This window comes from Lontra canadensis, unplaced genomic scaffold (genome assembly GCF_010015895.1).
Source record: "Lontra canadensis isolate GAN:19392208 unplaced genomic scaffold, GSC_riverotter_1.0 scaffold34, whole genome shotgun sequence".
Taxonomy (NCBI): domain Eukaryota; kingdom Metazoa; phylum Chordata; class Mammalia; order Carnivora; family Mustelidae; genus Lontra; species Lontra canadensis.
The window spans coordinates 2,403,266-2,424,857 of record NW_022631028.1 but is presented as its reverse complement, the minus strand read 5'-3'; the positions used below and the strand labels follow the sequence as shown (position 1 = coordinate 2,424,857).

Here is a 21,592-nt window from a genome sequence, read left to right as displayed (position 1 = left end):
CTTAGCATGATAAGGTTCACAGTTATGTAGATAGTGGAAGCGTTCCAAGAGTGACTGGTGTTCAATGTATAGCTGATTGTCATAAGATTTAGAAAGGGCCTCATGGCAAAAAAGGGACATTTTAATAAAATGTCATTTTCATTCAGCACAGTGTATCAGAACCTCCTACAGGATTTGTTAAATATAATTAACATTTATTGACTACTAGTGTCAGATGCTAGGCAGAACCCATTCACTCCTCCAAACATCCTAGAAGGAAAGTACTATTGCACCCATTTTATATTTAAGGGTTAACTGACTTGCTCTTGGTGACATAATTGGATTGTGAGTGAACTTCCGGCCAGTGGACCCAAGACCCCAAGCTCTGACATAATGTGTAGGTCTAGTAATGATTATCACTTTGGCTATTTAGAAATTACCCATGGCTACCTGTTGGATTAAAATTTATATATATATATATATATATGTATATATATATATATATACATATATATATATATATATATATAAGCTTAAATTCATAACAAAATTGAGAGGAAAGTACAAAAATTTCCTATATACTCCTCACCCCCCCACACACACACATAACCTCTCCCATTATCAACATCTTCCACCAGAGCAATTCATTTGTTATAACTGATGAGCCTACATGGACATGTCATTATCACCCAGAGTCCATAGTTTACCTAAGAGTTCATTCTTGGTGTTCTACATTCCATGGGTTTAGACAAATGTATTATGACAGGTATCCATCATTATACAGAATATGGTCACTTTCCTGAAAATTCTCTGTGCTTCCCTATTCATTCCATTCCTGTTCCCCCTTTACCCTACCAATGATTAAAACTGTATAGTTTCCTTTATCTTTTCTGGAATGTCAAAGAGTAGAAACCTTTCATTATAGAGCCTCCTTAGATTGGTTTCTTTCACTTAGTAATACACATTTAAGGTTTTTCCATGGCTTTGTCTGGTTTAATAGCTCATTTCTTTTTAGCACAAATTGTGTTCTATTGTCTGGTTGTAGCACTGTTTATCCATTCACCTTCCCCATGTTGGTTGCTTCCAAGTTTAGGGAATTATTAATAAATCTGCTATAAATACCCACATGCATGTGTTTAAGCAGCCATATGTTTTCAGCTCCTTTGGGTAAATACCAAGGAGCACAGTTTCTGGGTTGTTTGGTAAGATTATGTTCGGTTTTGTAAGTAACCACCAAGCTCTCTTCCCAAGTGGCTGTGCCATTTTCCCTTCCCATCAGCAATGAATGCAAGTTCCTGTTGCTCTACATCCTCACCAGCATTTGGTATTGTCAGTGTTCTGGATTTTAGTCATTCTAATGTTTGTGTTACCTGCTGTTTTTTAATTTTTCATTAAAAACGTATTGTATGCCTTTTAAGTGGTAGATAGATGTCTCTGATATTCTGGGTATTTTTAAGAAGTAACTCCCCAATAGTACCTGAGACAAAAAACAACAGCTAAAACCTATTGAATATTGACTAAGTGTCATGTCTTGTGGTAAGCACTTTAAAAAATTTTTGACTGATTTGATAGAGAGACAGCACAAACAGGGAGAGAGGGCAAAGGGAAAAGCAGAGTCCCTGCTCAGCAGGGAGCCCGATGTGGGGCTTGATTCCGGGACCTTGGGATCATGACCTGAGCCAAAGGTAGACACTTAACCAACTGAGCCACCCAGGTGCCCTTCTGTTAAACACTTTATATGTTTTCTTTTTTTTTTTTTTAAGATTGTATTTATTTATTTGACATACAGAGATCACAAGCAGGCAGAGAGGCAGGCAGAGAGAGAGGAGGAAGCAGGCTCCCCACCGAGCAGAGAGCCTGATGTGGAGCCTGGGATCATTACCAGAGGCTTTAACCTACTGAGCCACCCAGGCACCCCATATGTTTTCATTTTTTAATTTATTTAATCCTCTTATAAACTTCCTGACTCAGATACCATGCCATTTTAGACTAAGGAAACCAAGTGTTAGAGACAAGACACTTGCTTCAGGGCATCCAGGAAGTGAGTGACAGAGCTGAGAGAAGAGTCTAGATAGTTTGGCTCCACAGCTTTTGCCTTTGGCTTCTCTGCTACACTATACCATAGCACACCATGCCACACCAGATCCTTTCAGCCACTGTCAGGGACAATGATGTCCTATTAGAACCTAATCATTTTTATACTTAGTGTTGTTCCTCAGGTATCATCCAATAGCATCCCCCCCCATAAACATACCTTCTCAAAGTCATCACTACCAAAATGTTAGGTGACAGATATTTAATTTTTAAATTCACCTTTAAAAGTACAAAATTTTTGGAGAGTGAGATATTGTCACCAAGGAATGTGACAGAATACTAACATTATCGATTTATTCAACAAATTTCTCAAGAGAGACTGCCAGCCTGATTCTGTGATAGGCTTTGGGAAGACACATAAGGCACAGAACCACAAGAATGCACATGGTTTAGTGAGAGGTATGCAAATAAGTGCTATAGGGCAATGTGTTGAGTTTTGAAGTAGAAGGGAAGCTAAGTGCTTTGGGAGCTTGATCTGAGCTACCCTTGACTGCCAGTGAATTGGGTCTTCCCCAGGAGGTAATAGAAGGCTGTCCTTAAGTTAAAGGGATTAGGTTCTGTAATAGTGTGTATTTAATTAAGAATATATTTAGTTGTCCAAAAAAAAAAAAAAGATAATAGAGATTTAAGCAATAAGTGACTTAATCAGAGGTCATCAGCCTTAGTTGGTTTAGTTGTTACATGTTATCTCTGGTCTCCTTCTATCTCTCTACTTCTTAGCTATTGGCATTTCATGTTCACGTGTTTTACCTCATTGTCACAAGATGGATGCTGTCACTGCAAACAGAGCCTACGTGGGAAGTTGATAAGAGAGTGGTACTGAAAAAGATATTTTCTTGTAGTGGAACTTTTATTAACCATTTATTTTATTAACTTTATTAACTTTTATTAACAAAGAAGAGAGGATGTGAGACTCTATGGGGCAGATCCTGATGCATCACACTCATAACAGGATGATTTATAAATCAGAATGTCCATTTCTTCTAATGTAAATAATTGGCTGTACTTAGAATGACATCTAACATCACTTCCCATTTAGAATCCACTTTGTCAAGACACATTTAGTAGGTTGCTTCTAAGACCAAGTACATATTATCATCATGCGTATGTGTATCATCATAACATGTGTATAGATGTTTCTAAGGCCAAATAAGTTAAAATCTTTGGTATTTGGTCAAAGCTTTCTTTTTGCAGGACTTGCCAGAATCTTTAGCATGTTTATGAGTTCTATGAATTCCCAAGCATCCATTACTAGATCAATGTGGTGGTTCACTTTAGTAAGCCTTTAACAGATAGGGTGATGTTTTGTTTGTGGGCACATGCAAGTGTAAACTACTATTAGCCTACCCAGTAGGAAAAATTAGCATTTGAAGTAACCCTCAGAAAGAATTTTACCTCAGAGGTAGTTACTGAGACATTTCAAATGCCACTATTGTAATCTACACCATAGGTTTTGTGAAAAGGAAATAGAAATGCTTTTTTATTTTTAAGATTAGTGGTTTTCAGCTACATTATGAGCCAGAATGACAGCATGGCCTCACCACCCTTCTTTGAACAAGGGGAACCAGGGGAAGTCCATCACCTAATCTCTTTGGTCCTCAAGGTCCTGTGCCCACACTTTCATGGAGGGCTCTATCACGTGACACAGTCCTATAGTCTGCTTGTACAGCAACTAGTGGACTGTGGTCTCAGCCTGTCTTAGGCAGAGTGAATATTTTATGCAAAGGCTTATACAAGATCCCAAAGGCAGACTGGGACTTTCCAGAGCTTACAAGAGCAGTATGCATCCCCATTTTTCATGCTTATTTGCTATTAGGTATGTGTGTGTTTGGCAGAATGCGGTCTAAGCCTTGCTTGAATTAAGAGTTCTTATTTGGCAATAGAAATGTGAGGCTGAATGGAAGGTACATCTGAAGGCCTAGGAAATACTGGTGAAAATATTCATGACACCAACACAACCATTTTGTATGGTCAAATGAGCTTAAGGTATTCACCATGGAATGCTTTTATTGTGGTACAACTCAACGGAACTAGTGTTCTCTGGACCTCACTTTGGGAAATAAACTCACAAGCAGGAAGTTACAGTTTTAGTCTAGAGTAGACTGGGACAGTTGCTCTAGTTCTTCTCTGATGGTTATTTTTTGATTTTCTGATCTATGATATAATTTATGAGAAAAGTGTTAAAGAGGCATTACAGCAAAATCTCATTTGATTTTGCTTTTAATGAACTGTCTTTATTGAAAAGAGTAAAATTGAGGAAGTTTGAGGGGAAAATGAAATACGTGGTCATTCCACCTATGCACTAATAGCAGATGTGTAGATGAAAAATGAAACACATAAGGCATTATCTGGATATTTCTATGTTTGTCTGCTTCCTATTTATAGAGTGACATTTAGATGACTGAAAATTTCGCTTTCAGAATCATGCTGTAAGACCCACCCTAAGAAAGAAAGTCCTTTGTGGTGAGAACATTCACTGCTTTTCTGTGGCTTCTACAACCAGCACACATCTAGTAATCAAAAAGAGAGCTGCATGGGATAAATACAGTAGTTGACTTCTGCCCAAATCTTTTGAAGAGAGGAAGTGGAGCTTTTCTGCTCTTCGACACACAAAAGAACATTGCTTTATAATGGATTCCACAGAAAAAGCAAAATCCAAACAAAGCAGCATCTTTTTGCTGTAACCTACATACAATGTAAGTGAGATGCCAAGTATGCAAATGGTGGGAGGGAAGAAATGCACTTTCATTACCCCAGTTATTGGATTTTGTTTAGAAATATGAGTAGTAATTGCCCATGAGTTTGATGATTAATGCATACCGCTCTTTTCTCCTTCTTCTTCTTGTTCTTTACTATTTGATTCTCAGTTTAATTTTTATATACTATTTCTTTGATTATTTCTTTCTTCATAAAAGATGGGGTAGTGGTCTAAGAACTGGGCCCACCTTGTATCAGCCCAAGTCATCAGGGTGAAATATAATAGCAGTTCCCTCCTTCTAGGTCAGTTGTCTCTTTCTACATAAACATCAGTAAGACTGTCTCATGTCTGTTATGAACTCATTTCTGAAAGCAAAACTAGGCCCATCCTTTTGTTCTTATGGTCCAGGTGCAAGTGGAATCAGTGCCATTTTGTAGCAGCTTCTGCTAAGTAGACAAAGCACAGTCCCAATTTGGAACCTGCAGCTGCAAAACTAGACACTCACTGCACCCCCCCCCCATACATACATTCCAGCCCCTTGACTGAGACCTTACTATGTGTGGGTTTACCAGTCTAATGAACCCCTCTTCACTATTAGATAGGGACCCTGTTTAGTTGTCGTTGTGGCTCTGTCTACCTCCACCCCTCCCCAGGACCTGGGCCAGTGCTCCATCCAAGTAGGCTCTAGATGTTTGTTGACTAGTTAAATATTTTTGAAAGACTCTTCACGCCACCATTGAGGGGGTGGGGAAATGGCTTTGCTGGAGCTGCACATGAAGGAGGAGGCTTGATTCTACAGACTGGAATGAAGTAAAGTGGGAGGATAAAGGATGTTTGAAAAACTGGGGGTGGAAGTCACTAGGGAAAAAAGAAATGCAAAAGGGAATTCTATGTTTTGTTTTGGAGTTAAATTCATCAAGCCTATATAAACCTCAATGCATTAATAAGCGATACCACCTCATGAAGTCTTGGACTATATTGTCTCATGTGCTAGAGTAGTCACATGTGGCTATCTACATTTAGATACATTAGAATTGAAGAAAAATAAAAATTTCATTCCTGAGTAATACTAATCACATTGTAAGGGTCAGCTGCCACATATAACTAGTGACTACTGTATAAAACAGCACAGATGTGGAACATTTCCATCATCTCCAAAAAGCTGTATCAGACAGCACTCCTCTAGGGGATGATAACATCATTTTGCTGTCCTCTTGTTCATTCATTCTACAAATATTAACAGAGCACCTACTTTGCTCCTGGCATTGCACTAAGAAAGGGCTGAAATGTTTCAGGGTATAGAGTCTGGAATAGCTGGAATAGACTTTGGCTAGGCTGCTCACTCACTGTGTGACCTTGGGCAAGTCACTTACCTCACCTGTGCTTTTGTATAATCACTTATAAAATGAAAATAATACAATGATCTCATAGCATTGTTCTGAGGATGAAATGAGTTTGTATATGTGTGTGCACGTGTGTATGAATGTACATATGTGTGTATGTATATGAGTGTATGTATGTGTATGCATGTTTGTATATGTGTGTGTATACATATATGTGTCTTAAAACCAGTTTTTGGCACATATGCCGTTCTTGGTCAGTAGGAGCTCTTATCATTAGTAGTAGGTATTTATTACAGAGCAATGAGCAAAACAACTATGGTTCATGCAGTCCTGGAATTTACCATCTAGTGGGAGCAGCAGACAATAAATCATTAAAGAAATTAATAATTACCAACTATGTCAAGAACTGTGAAGGAAATGAATGGGGTGAAGCAAGAGAGCATAATAGGGGACAAACTGCCTAGAAAGCTTCTCAGAGAAGGTAACATTTAAGAAAAAAAAAAAAAAAGAGGAGCAATGCCATTCTTGCAAAGGGAGGAGGAAGTGAGAACTGAAACAGAGGAAAGCACACCATGAAGGAAAACGGTGTGACTAAAACTGAGCAAAAAAGGGTGGGGCTCTAGGTAGGTTGGAAGGAGAGGAAACGAAGGTTGATGCCAGTGGTGCAGAGTGTGCACTAGGGGACATATGTTTATAGTATATGTAAAATCATCATTCTGGGGACTGTTCAGGGCACAGATTGGAGGGGACACAGGAATAGAATTAGGGTTCATTTGAAGTCCATTTTAATAGACCATGAGAGGGGGTAGGACTTAGATTCAGACAGAAGGCATGAAAGTGGGAAAAAATGAGCTGTTTCTAGATATATTTGACAGAATCGACGGGACTTACCAATGGATTATATGTAGTTGGTAAGAGGGGGGCCTCCACGCCAATGCTCAGATTTTTTACTTGATTAACCAGATCAGTGGTAGTTTGATTTACTGAAGTAACAAAAACATATAGAGAACATTTTTGAGGTAGAAAAACCAAAACTATTTGGGTGCCTGGGTGGCTCAGTTGGTTAAGTGATTGACTTTGGGTTAGGTCATGATCCCAGAGTCCTGTTTCTCTCTCCCTCCCCACTCTCCTCCTTTCTCTCTCTCTCTATCAAATAAATAAATAAAATCTTTAAAGAGAAAAAGAAAGTAAAACCAAAACTACTTGACTATAAATAGTCTGTTAGATATGCAAGTCTGGAGTCTACATGAAAGACTGAGATAGGCACATGGACATCATTAGCTTATAGATGATTAAGAGGTAGACTAGGAGACCAGTTTCTTGAATGATGGAGTAAAGATACAGTAAACTTATCCCCCAACAGAACAACTATTTGGGTGAAGAAAGTTTATTTAGATATCTTTATCTAAATATATTTATCTATATCTCTATATAGTGTGTGTGTGTGTATACACACACATATTATATACACAGACACATACATACACACAATTGTAAATATATAAAATTATATTTAAAAAGTATAAATATGTAAAGCTTACTAAGGTCCTTAAAGTCTCTGGAAATTGTTCTAATGGCACATAGTAAATGAAGAAATATTAATTCAAGTACATTTACTAAATCTCAGTAAGAACAATGAAAGTCTGTGATATTTGAACCATGATAACCACTTCCCATGATACCCACTTCCCACGATACCACCTGTAGCTTATGGAATCACCATTGAAAGACCAGGCTTCCAGCATTTTTTCATCTTCTCCCAAAGCCCATGTTTCAGAAACTCTATTCACAATGACTGGAATCTCCACCTACCCCCAACTTTGAGACAGAAGCTATATGCCAAATATGACAGGTCAAGAGTATTAGATTCTAGTCATCCTTGAGCAGGTTTCAGGTAGAGGAGTCCCATGCTAGGAGGGTTAAGCCAAGAAGAATAGGGACCACCAAACCTCCCCAGTTTCTAATATAGATATAGAGCAGAAGAAGTTCCAGGAGAAATGAGTCTCTCTCCCCATTCTGAACTCTTGTTTAGTGGCATGGAGCTTCAGTCCAGGGTGGAGAGGCAGGCCACTACTGACTAAAGGGAGTGACCTTATTTGGAATAAAACATGGTGAATTCTGTGCTTAGATGTTGTTGAAAACTATGGTGATCTTGGTAGAGAGCAATTAAGAAGATGCTAATAGCTCCATGATACTGGTAGCAATGAGTAAAACAGTAGAGCAATCAAAAGTTTAACAGAAAGAACCATAGGAAGAGATACACAGGAAAAGCCCTCCTGGCAACATAGGTAACCTTAGGAGTTGGAAATGTAGTACACAAGTAATGGGCTGTACCTACTCAGGAGTAATCAGAACAGGACATGAGACAGACTTGAAAACACTTCCAAGTTCCACACAGAAAAATAAAATAAATACAAAGGGTATAAGCTGGCACTGGCATGAGGAGGTTAAAGAAAACCTCTAGCCAAACACTGGTTCAGCAATAAGCTAGTTGAACCCAGGAGCAACATCTAAGAAGGTAAACTTAAAAATAAAATCCCATATATCCCCAGTAGTCTGGAAGGCCATATGTATGTATAAGTCTGCACTCTCACAGCAGTAAATGGAGAAGGATAATCAAACCTACCAGTTCTTGGATAAACAGGATTTTAAAAATGTAAATTTCATCTGTGAAAGTAGCTATAGTGCTACTTGCATATCCAGTGGTAAAGGCAAAAATCTAACTGCCAACAGAGATTAAGCATGACCTTTGACCAACAATTGGCTTATGCCATTTAGTTGTTGACCCCAAAATAACCAAACTAAAAGGGAAAATCAAAAAACAGGGGGGATACCAGAGATTGTACATTGGATGGAAACAGAGTTCACAGAGTTAGTTTAGCCAAGTAACTAAACGAATAAATCAATGACTTGGAAAACAGGAATAATATCAATCCCTGCAGGCAGAGACAGATGTGGAATCAGCATCCAGATTTGCTATAATATATTATCTAAAATGTTCACTTTTCAACAGAAATTTTACAAGTTACTCAAAGAAACAGAAAAATATGACCTATACAACAGGAATAAAAGAAAGCACTGTAACTGTTTTGAAGGAATTCAGATGTTGAACTTGACAGAGATTTTAAAACAGCCATTATAAATGTGCTAAAGGGGATGCCTGGGTGGCTCAGTGGGTTAAGCTGCTGCCTTCGGCTCAGGTCATGATTCCAGGGTCCTGGGATTGAGTCCCGTATTGGCTTCCTTGCTCTGCAGGGAGCCTGCCTCTCTCTCCGCCTCTGCCTGCCTCTCTGCCTGCTTGTGTGCTTTCTCTCTCTCTCTTTCTGACATAAATAAATAAAATCTTAAAATCTCAAAAAAAATCTGTGCTAAAGGACTAAAGAAGAGCATGTCTAAAGAAGGCAGGTATGAGAACAATGTCTCTCCCAATTAAAAAAAAATAGTAAAAAGATAGGAATTATAAAGTAAGAACCACATACAAATGATGTAGTTGAAAAGTATAATAACAGAAAATTTCTAGAGGATTTCAAAAAATAGATTTCCTCTGGCAGAAAAAAAATGATCAGGACTTTTGAATATAGATCAATAGGGACTATGCAATGTGAAAAGCTGAAAAAAAAAAGGGAGAAAGGGACAAAGTATAAGAAAAATGTAGGCCATAATTAAATCAATATATGCACAATGAAAGTACTAGAGGGAAAGAAGAAGGAGAAGCGGGAGAAAAAATATTCAGAGAACTAATAGCTGGAAACTTCCCAAATTTAATGAAAAATATTATATATCTAAGATGCTCCATAAGAAGGATAAACACAAATAGACCACATTCAGAAACATAGTAGTAAAGTATATGAAAGTCAAATATAAAGAGAACATCATGGAAACAGTGACAAGTGACTGTATGTTTCACATACAAGGAAACTCCAAGATAGACAGCTAACTTTTGACTACAAACAGTAGCTGTCAGAAGACAATGGGATGGCATATTTAAAGTAATGAGAAAAAAAAACTAAGAATCAGCAAAAACCCCTTTAAAGATGAAAGCAAAGCAAATATATTCCAAGATAAATGGAAGCTGAGAGATTTTGTTGATGGCAGACCTGCCATATGAGAAATGTTAAAGGAAGTTGTTTAGGCTGAAAATAAATAGCATCAGACAATAATTTGAACCATCCCCCACCCCAGACATGGAGGGGCAATAAAGTTTATTATAATAGACAGTGTAGAGTGATGTCATGGAAGATAATGGAGTAAGTAACTTCGGGAACCAGTCCTGCCACTGAAAACAAAAAAACAAAAACAAAAACAAAAAACCACCAAAAATTTTGAGAGGGCATTTACAGTTAGAATCAACTACATTGGAAATCTGGAGTCTGGTCAAACTCTCGCAGTATCTAGGGGAGTGCTTAATGTAAGAGGCTGGTAAATTTTGGTGAGTTTTGCATTTCACAGGGAAGCTACCACCTTCCATTTCCTCGCACTGCATCAGGTAGCTGTGGGGATGGCAGCCCCTGGTTCTGGTGTGACTCAAAGCAGCCAGGTTGTACAATAAGCACCTTATTTTTCAGGGATCAGAGTTATATGTGTTGCTCTGCCTCATAGATTACTGTGGGAGCAGTAGAGGAGTTGGCCACTGTTGCAGCCCTGAGATTGAATCAGCTTCAGGGCAGTATTTGTCAGGGAATTAAAACAGGATGCCTTTTATTTCTCTCTCTCAATTGGATCTCTGCATTCAAGGAGTTCTCTATCAGGCCACTAGCCAACTGTTGAGATAACAAAGACTTCAGTGAGTGATCACACATGACAGGAAAAATGGTCCTGGCAAAAAGAGTTTAGAGAAATCACTAAACAAACAGATAACTATATCCTTCTATGAACAGCATCAGCAATCTCTGGGGAACAAGGAGACTCTGATTCCTAGAAGTACCACAATGTGACATTAAAAAAATATTTAGTTCTGGACAAAAATTTACAAAGCCTGCAAAGAATCAGAAATATGTGTCCTGTTCATAGGGGGAAAAAATCAACATAAAATACCTCTAAGAAATCCTAGACTCTGGACATACCAGACAAGACTTTAAATTAGCAGTATTAATATATGTGAAGAGCTGAAGGAATCAACAGACAAAGACCTAAAGGAAATCAAGAGAGCAATGTGTGAACAAGTAGGGATCTATCAATGAAGATAGAAATTTTTAAAAGGAATTAAATAGAAATGCCAAAAAATTACAAAAGTTGAAATGAGAAATTAATAACAAGTGTTCAGCAGCAGATTTAAGCAGGAAGAAGGAAGAATCTGCAAACTTGAAGATAAAACAATTGAAATGACCAACTGTGAGGAGCAGAAAGAAGAAAGAATGAAGAAAAATAAACAGAGCCTAAAGGCCCTGTGGTATACCATCAAAAGTACCTACATAAGCCTTATGGAAGTCCTAGAAGGAGAAGGGAGAAAAAAGGACAGAAGAAACAGTTAAAGAAATAACAATGAAAAACATCCTAATTTTGATTAAATACATCAATATACACATCTAAGAAACTCAAAAATTGCAAGCAGAAAAAACTAAAAGAGACCCATATTAAGAAACATTCTAGTCAAAATGTCAAAAGCCAAGACAAATCTTACAGGTAGCAAGAGAAGTAACTCATCCCATATAAGGGACCCCTAATGAGAGTATCAGCCAGTTTCTCTTCTGAAACCATGGAGGCCAGAGGCATGAGATAATACATTTATTATGTTGAAAGAAAAAAATAATGTCAAGTAAGAATTCTATGACAAAATAGTCCTTTAGAAACAAAGGAGAAATTAAGACATTCCAAATACTAAAACTAAGGAAGTTTACCTCTATTACATTTGCCCTATTAAAAATGCTAAGGATACCTGGGTGGCTTAGTCAGTTAAGCATCTGTCTTCAGCTCAGGTCATGATCCCAGAGCCCTGGGATTGAGTCCCACATTGGGATTCTTGCTCAGTGGGGACCCTGCTTCTCCTTCTGCCTGCTGCTCCCCCTGCTTGTGTTCTCTCTCTTTCTCTGGCAAATAAATAAATAAAATATTTATAAAGAATACTAAAAATAGAGCTAGAAGTACAGTTCTATCACAGTAGAGGTAATTGCATAAAAGCTAATATTTTGGGCTTGTTGCTTCTCTTTTGGTTTCCTGTATTATTTAAAAGACCAATATGTAAAACAATAATATAAATCTATGTTATGGCAATATGTAAAGTTGTAATTTGTGACAGTAACATAAATGTGGGGTGAAAGACTGGAGAGGATCAGAGTTAATGTATACTCTTGAAGCCAAGTTGGTATAATTCAAACTAGATTGGTAAATATTTAGGGTGTAACTGTAATCCCCATAGTAACCACTAAGAAAATAACTAAGAACTGTATAGGAAAGGGAATGAAGAAGGTATTAAAAAATGATATGCTAGGGGTGCCTGGGTGGCTCAGTTGGTTAAGCATCTGCTTTTGGCTCAGGTTATGATCTCAAGGTGCTGGGATCGAGTCTTGGGCTCTCTCTTAGGCAGAAAGCCTTCCTCTCCCTCTCTTTCTGCCTCTCCCCCTGCTTGTGCTTGGGCATGCTCTCTCTCTCTCTCTCTGTGTCAAATAAATAAATAAAATCTTTAAAAAATTGGTATGCTAGAAAAAAATCAAACACAAACAAAATTGGTATTGGAGGAACTGAGGAACTAAAACAAATGTAAGACATATAAAGTAAAGAGCAAAGTGGATGAACTAAGTCCTTTATTATCAGTAATAATTCTAAATGTAAATCAATTAAATTCACCAATGAAAAGGCAGATATTGACATAATGGATTTTTAAAAATATTTTATATATGCACTCTATGTTTATTGCAGCATTATTTATAATAGCCAAACTATGGAAGCAGCCCAAGTGTCTATCAATAGATGAATGGAGAAAGATGTGGTATATATGTATACAATGGAATATTATTCAGTTGTAAAAAAATAATGAAATTTTGCCATTAGCAAAAACAGGGCTCAAGAGTATTTGCTAAGAATAAGTCAGAGAAAGACAAATAACATGTGCTCTCACTTGTAGATGGAATTTAAAAATCAAAACAAACAAACAAAAAAAGAGAGACAAAAGAAGAAACAGACTCTTAACTATAGAGAACAAACTGACAGTTACCAGAGGGGGGAATGGGTTGAGAGGACAAGGGAAATAGGGGATGGGGGTTAATGAGTACACTTATCATGATGAAAAAATTAAAGAAAAATTTTAAATATATGCTGTTTACAAGAGATTTACTTTCTTTTTTAAAAAGATTTTATTTATTTATTTGATAGATATAGAGAGTGAGAACAAGCAGGGAGAACAGCAGGCAGAGGGAGAGGGAAAAGCAGGTTCTGCTAGGTAGGGAACCCAACATGGGACTTGATCCCAGGACCCTGAGATCATGACCTAAGCCGAAGGCAGACATTTAACTGACTGAGCTACCCAGGCACCCCTTTTGGATGCTATTATAAATAGAATTATTTTTTTAATTTTCTTTTCAGATTGTTCATTGTTGTAATCAAACATAACCGATTTTTCTGTGTGGACTATGTACACTGCAATTTTACTGAACTTCTTTATTAGCTCTAGTTTTGTTTTCTTTTTTTTTTTTTTAAATGTGTATGTTCTTTGGGCTTTTCAGTAGAAAGAATAATTTCATGTGCACTTCTTTCTTTTCAATTTCAATGATTTTCATTTATTTATCTCTCTTGCCTAATTGCTTTGGCTAGGATTTCCACTACAATGTGCAACAGTAGTGGTGAAAGCCTGCATCTTTCTCTTGTTCCTGATCTTAGGAGTAAAGTTCTCAATCTTTCTGAGACTGAGTCTTTCACCATTGAGTCTGATACCAACTGCAGATTTTTGGTAAATGCCTTTACTGTGTTTTCTTTTAAAGACTTTATTTATTTATTGGAGAGAGAAAGAGAGCACAAGCAAGGGGGAGGACCACCAAGAGGAGGACAAGCAGACTTCCTCCTGAGCAGGGAGCCTTAATCAGGGATCCATCCCAAGACCCCAGGATTATGACTTGAATTGAAGGCAAGTGCTTAACCAACTGAGCCACCCAGGTATCAAAGCCTTTTATTGTGTTATGAAGGTTTCATTCTATTCTTAATTTATAAATTTTTTTACCATGAAAAGATGTTGAATTTGTAAATCCTTTTTCTGGATCTATTTAAATGATTATGTGGTTTTATTTCTAATTCTATCAATATATTAAACCACATTGATTAATTTTTTAATGTAAAAAAATACACCTTTTTTATGTTCAAATTCCTAGGATAAATTCCATTTAGACATGTTGTATAAATCCCTTTAGCCTGCTTTTGTATTTGATTTGTTAGAATTTTGTTGAGGTTGTTTACGTCTATATTTACAAGGGATATTGTTTTATAGTTTTCATGTGGTATCTTTGGTTTTATTATCACAGCAATGCTGACCTTAAGAATTGTGTTAGGTAGCATTCCTTCCTTTTCAAATTTTTGGAAGAGTTTAAGAAGGAGTGGTGTTAATTCTTCTTTAAATGTTTGGTGAAATTCACCAGTGAAGCCATCTGGTCTGCACTTTTCTTTGTTGAGGTATTGCTTATGACTAGTTCACATTCTCTATTTGTTCTAGATCTGTTGAGATTTCCTCTTTTCTACTTGTGTGAGTTTTGGTAATTTGTGTGATTTTAGGGATTTTAGATTTCATCTAGGTTATCTAAAATGTTGGCTTATGATACAATTGTTCATAGTATTCTCTTACAATCCTTTGATTTCTATAAAGTCAGTAACAATATCTCCAGTTTTTAAAAATTTTTATTTATTTATTTGAGTGAGAGACAGAGAGAACATGAGTGGGGTGAGTGGCAGGGGAGAAGCAGACTCCCTGCCAAGCAGGGAACCCAATACAGGACTCAGTCTCTGGACTCTGTGATCATGACCTGAGCCAAAGGTGGATGCTTAACCAACTGAGGCACCAAGGTGCCCCAATATCTCCACTTTTATTTCTTATTTTAGCTATTTGTGTCTTCTATGATTTCTTGGTACAGTTGAAGTTTACCAAATGTGTCAATCTTTTCAAAAACTGCTTGTCTCACTGATGCCATTTTCTATTCTTTTATTTACCTCTGTTCTAATCTTTATTATTTCCTTCTTTCTGCTACTTTTGGGTTTAGTTTCCTCTTCTTTTTCTAGTTCCTTATGGTGTTATGTTAAGTTGTTAATTTGAGATCTTTATTTTTAATATAGGCATGGAAAGCTCCAAATTTCCCTCTGAGCACTGCTTTCACTGCATCCTCTAAGTTTTAGTATGCTGTGCTTTCATTTTCATTCTCAAACTATTTTCTAATTTCCCTAGTGATTTAATCTTTGGCCCAATGGTTGTTTAAGAGTATGCTACTTAATTGCCACATATTTGTGAACTTTCCAGTTTTTGTTCTGTCATTGGTTTCTAACTTTATCCCAGTGTGGTTGGGAAGATATTTTATATTATTTTGATCTTTTTAAAAATTTATTGAGATTTGTTTTTTGTCCTAACACATGGCCTATTCTGGAGAATGTTCTGTGTGAATTTAAGAAGAATGTGTATTTTCCCGATGTTGAATGAAATGCTCTTTCTACATCTACTTGATTTAGTTGTTTTATAGTGCTGTTCTAGTTCTGTTTCCTTATTGGTCTTTTGGCTATATGTTCTATTCATTTTTGGAAATGGAGTATTGAAGCCTCCAACTATTATTGTAGAACTGACTATTCCTTCCTATTTCATCAATATTTGCTTCACAAATTTTGGGACTCTTGTTTAGCGTGTATATGTTTATAATTGTTATATCTTCTTGATGAATTCACCTTTTTATCACTACATAATGTCCCTCTTTGTCTCTTGTACCAATTTTTGACTTATATCTAATTTGTCTGGTATTAGTATAAAAAATCCCAGCTCCCTTTTGGTTACTATTTGCATTCTTTTACCTTCAACCTATTTGAGTCTTTGGATCTAAATTAAATTTCTTGTAGGCGCACCTGGGGGGGGGGTCAGTTAAATGTTCTTTAATTCCTCAGTGGGGAATCTGTTTGTCCCTCTCCCTCTGCCCCTTCCCCCTCTCATGCTCTCTCTCTCTCTCAAATCAGTAAAATCTTATAAAACAAATAGCATCAAAAGAACTAAAATACATAGGAATAAATTTATCCAGGGAGGTGAAAGACTTATGCATTGACAATTATGAAACAGTGCTGAAAAAAAATTTAAAGATCTGATTAAATAGGAAAGAATTCTGTGTTCATGAATTGGAAGACTTAATATTGGTAAGATGCCAGTATTCCCCAACCAAACTATAAAGTCATTGCATCCTGATCAGAATTCCAATGGGCTTGCTGTGGAAATGGGAAGGCATTCCTCAAATTCATATGGAATTGTAAGCAGCCCCAAATAGATTAAGTAATATTGAAAAAGTCAAACGAAGTGGAAGAGTCACATTTTCAGTTTTCAAAATGTATTACAAAGCTATATAATCAAAATGGTATAGTACTGGCATAAAGATAGACATACAGACCAAAGGGAAAGAACTGAGTGTTCAGAAATAAATCCAAACATCTGTATCCAATTGACTTTCAACAAGGGTACCAAGATCATTTACTGGGGTAAGAAGAGTCTCTTCAACAAATGGTGTTGGAACAGCATATGGGATAAGAATAAGCATATGGGAAAGAATGAAGCTGGACCCCTGTCACACTCCATGTGTAAAAATTAACTAAAATTATCAACAACCTAAATGTAAGAACTAAAACCATAAAACTATTATAGAACAAAGCATAAAGATGAATTTTCATGACCTCATTTTGGCAGTGGATTCTCAGATTTCACATTAAAAGCATGAGCAACAAAAGAAAAAAATAGGAGCGCCTGGGTGGCTTAGTCCTTAAGTATCTGCCTTCAGCTCAGGTCATGATCCCAGGGTTCAGGGATCAAGCCCCACGTCTGTCCTGTCCGGCTCCCTTCTCAGCAGGAAGCCTGCTTTTCCCTCTCCCACTCCCCCTGCTTATGTTCCCTCTCTTGCTGTGTCTCTCTCTGTCAAATAAATAAGTAAAATCTTAAAAAAAAAAAAGGAAAGAAAAAGGAAATGAATTTGATTTCATTAAAGTGGAAGGCTTGTACATCAAAGGCCATTATCAAGAAAGTGAAAAGACAATCTAGAGAATGGGAGAGGATATTACAAATCCTATATCCAATAAGAGACACTTTAATATTCGAATAAATAAAGTATTCTTACAACTCAAAACCACAAAGACAACCCAATTAAAAAGCAAAAACAAAGGGTTTAAATAGTATTTCTTTAAAGAAGACATTTCAATGACCCGAAGCACAAAAAAAGATGTTCAATATCATTGGTCATTAAAGAAATGCAAATAAAAACCACAATGACATACCACTTCATATCCTTTAAGTTGGCTGTTAAAAAGGGATGGGGTGTGGGAGGGGGGGAACGGAGACCAAGAATGGTAAATATTGACTAAGATGTAAGAAGTAGGAACACTTGTATACTACTAGTGAGAATGTAAAATGGTGCAGCCACTATGAATGTATTTTGGTAGTTCCTTAGAAAATGAAATAGAATTACTTGTATGACTCAGCAACTTACTTCTGGGTATATATTTAAGAAAAATGAAAATATTCTGCACAGAAACTTGTACATTAATGTTGATACAACATTATCCATTCTAGCCAAAAGATGGGACTCATAATCATATTATAAAAGGGAGGAGGAACAGAGCTATATAGGAGTAAAGTTTCTATTTTTCACTGGAATTAAGTTACTTTAAATATGAAATAGACTTTGATAAGCTAAGATGTACATTGTAAGCCCTAGAGTAACCACTAAGAAAATATTTTTAATATAATTATTAGTGAAATCAAAATGTTACACCAGGAAATATCCCTTAAATGCAAAGGAAGACATTAAGTAAAAGAGGAACAGAGGGGCAAAGAAATTTGAGACAGAGAAAATCAAAAGCCAAGTAGCAGATGTAATTCCAACCATATCAGCAATACCGTGTAATATAATCATACAACCCAATCAAAAGGCAGAGATTATCAGATTGGATTAAACAACAACAACAACAAGATCCAACTATATGCTGTCTAGAGGAGATCATTTAGACTCAAAGATACAAAGAGTTTGAAAACACATGTTTGGAAAAAGAGCATGCAAATAGCAAGTATAAGGACATGAAGTGGCTATGCTAATATCAGAAAAAAAAAAAAAAAGACTTTAAACCAAGAACTAGAAAAGGGTGAGCCCACCCAAGGAGAAAGCACTGTTGGAGAAGAACAGAAGGTTTGGGGTAGAACTCCAGGAATTCTCAAATCTAGAGGTTGGAGAAAGGGCAATACTTTGAAAAAGATACCTCCAAGCTATAATATTTTTCAGGCTCTTGTAAATCATGCTGTGGTGGAAACATACACATTAGAATCTTTCCGCATCAGCCCTAAGGTTGCATGCAGTTGAACTAATCCATTAACTTTCTCACCCACCCCAATTTAACATACAAGGAAAAGAAAGACATAAATAGTGACTTCCTCAAAGTCAGAGAAACATAATAATAGAGCTGAAACTAAAAACCACACACACATCCCCCTCAACAATACAGATGCAGTGTTTCACTTTTCCTTCTTCTCAAGTATTCTGTAAGTCTTTACTTGTTTTGAGAACCTTCGAGGTAGACTCTCAAGGTGCAGCCTGTTTGGGATCCCAAGAGAAATTTGTCAAGATTTTAAATCAATGGAATTAATTTGGGTTGACTGAGTTATTGTGGATGACTGGTTAACTTTCCTGAATCTTTGTTTCCTTGGCTCTGAAATCAAAAGAAAACCATACTCTGAGAGATATAATCAAAAGGAATGAATGAGGAGAACAGAATCCCTTAGAGCTTAGTGAATATTTTAGGATCCCATCAGATTGGTTTGAAAACCACAGTAATTCTCTAACCTCCTGAGGACACCATGAAACATTCAAGATGTAATGTCTCTGCATTGTGAACTTAACATCCACAGATAGAAAGATGCAATTTTTGAGTCCAGTGAAAACACCAAGCTGTATTTCAGATGCTAAAGAAGAAACACCACAAAATTCCTAGCTCCCAGTGAAGATTCCAACCATAATACAGGTTTCATTAACATCTTCCATAGAACTAACATATAATCACAGTCTTGAAATCAAAATGCCAGTGATTCCTTACTACCAGAAAGTTAAAGTACTTTAAACATGCTAAAGGCATTTAGTAAACACCCTTGTGTGTTTTTTAGTTGGGTAAGTCGTTCACAATCAGATCCGCTCATCCTTAGTCAGTCAATTAGAGTTCAGCAGAGATAAGCCTAGTTTAAATCCTTTGTAACTGTCTATATGTTTTCCCTTTTGGTGTTTGCTCTGATGAGAATCTGACCCAGCATTACCGTAGATTCTACCATAGTGGAATCAGGTCAGTGTGTTTAAAAAAACAAACAAAAAAAAAAAACCAAAAAAAAGTAATCATTTTTAGAATAACAAATCAGTATCACAATAAACACACACCGAGCTGACTCTTCTCAGAACTTATAAGGTATGATACAGGACAAGATGAGGTACTCTGGGAAACCACCGGAGCACTGGGATTATGCTGTAGAGTCCCATACAGTTTGGGCCATTTTTTAGCTTCAGTTAGGTTTTTAATCAAGCACTTCCTTTTGCTGATACTATGGGAGATTGACCTAAAGTGACATTCTATCACTTAACAATTTATGACATTGCCCCATGCTGGAGTTTTTATAAGTTTCATTTCTGAGCAACTGGAAACAAGTAACTATTCACAGTGGAAGACAGAGATTTGGGTGCTAGGTACTTTTTAAAAAATATATATATATTGTGAGTAGAAGAAAATTGCAGATGGAGTAGTATTTTCTGCTTTGATGCTGAGGAAGACAAAATATTAAAATATAGACATGTTTAGAATAGTTTAAGTTTTAAATAGAGTGATCTTGACTCATCACTTGAAAGTATTTTTCCAGAGAACCCGTAAGTGAAGTAAAGTTCTTAATGAACTTTCTTGGAGGAAACTGTCTTTGCTCAGTTTAGGTTGCCTGATGGAGAGTAAGGAACATCATTACTACTTAGAGTAGAAGACATTGAGAGGGAGAAAGAATAGAAAGAAAAGGTAATCTTGATACATTTCATTGCCATTCTTCAAAACATCACACTGAGGCTTTTTTCCTAGTGGTGTTAAATCAGCTGCTCAATTAAACCTGACAATTACTATTCAAAAAAAGAAAAATAAATTTATAAACATTTATAGAAAGAAATTTTTCTCCCCAAGAATAACTCTTCTTGCCTATGTGTAGTTTCTTTTTGGAAGCTGGCATTTGCAGTTTATTAATATTATATTAAAATGTAATATCCATTCTTTTTTTTAATTCAGTGATAGTGATCAGCATTTCACAATGCATATCTTTTTGGTATACATAAAGGGAAAGAAAGTTGAATTCATGAAAATCAATCTAAAAACACAATTTATTTTGATTAGAGCCTAATCTTTCCTTGAGTTTTCCTTATTACATTGTAAGTCCTTTATCCCTCAGATCTCTATTCATTAATACATTAAGCCAAAAATCACTAATAAGAGTCCTATCTCATTATAAATTGCCAGAACTAGCTTTCCATACTGGAGTTTTACACTAACAATAGCTTCTGAGGAACAATAACATTTTCTTTAACTGCTCCTACTTCACCAGGTCAACAGCATATTTTTAGGGACAAGTCCCCAAATCAGAGTGACTACTGACTGTGTCTATTCAACAAAAATATTATTGCATATTGTTTTTGAACAATAGCCTTGAGTGTGAAAGTGTATCATCTTCCCAACTGCTTTTTCTCCATCATTAACTAGTTATTCTTTCCAACAACCTAATGACAGAGGCCACTGTAAAAAAAGAAGTAGGTATAGAAAAAGATAACACAAAAAAAAGGGTTGTGTCAGAGGTTACACTTTGCCAAAGTTATGTTCTGGTGGGCGCAAGTGCATTTCAATGATTCATCTCTTTTGATGGTCACTTAACACCCCAACATGGCTGATGAGATCAATAATGCTCCTCAATTTGCTGGGGAATGTGAAGTTGGGTTGACAGGAATAAAATCCTTTCTTCTTCCTTTCAGTCAAACCGGTGAGAAACACGCTCTTCCTGCACGGTTACAGATTGGTGAAGCTTTCATGTCAGACATTCCAGTTGTCCTTCTGGGGAGTACATCATCCTTGGACTCAGAATCACAGCCTCTTAGTTTAAAAGAAACATAGTCCACGGGTTCTTAGCCTTGTTTTGGATATGGACTTTTCTGATTGTCCAACATAAGCTAGGAATGGTCTTTCTCTCCCAAAATATTCACACATAAAATTTTCTGCAGTTAGAGCCATTCATAAAACTTACCCTTGTCTTTTCATATGAGGAAATATAGAC

At 36.5% G+C, this 21,592-nt stretch overlaps 1 long non-coding RNA gene across 6 annotated transcripts in view; it reads right to left on the bottom strand.

The window, feature by feature from the left end:
- The window catches only part of LOC116873525, a 327,269-nt gene that overhangs the window by 35,529 nt on the left and 270,148 nt on the right, over positions 1 to 21,592 (bottom strand). The window lies entirely within an intron of this gene.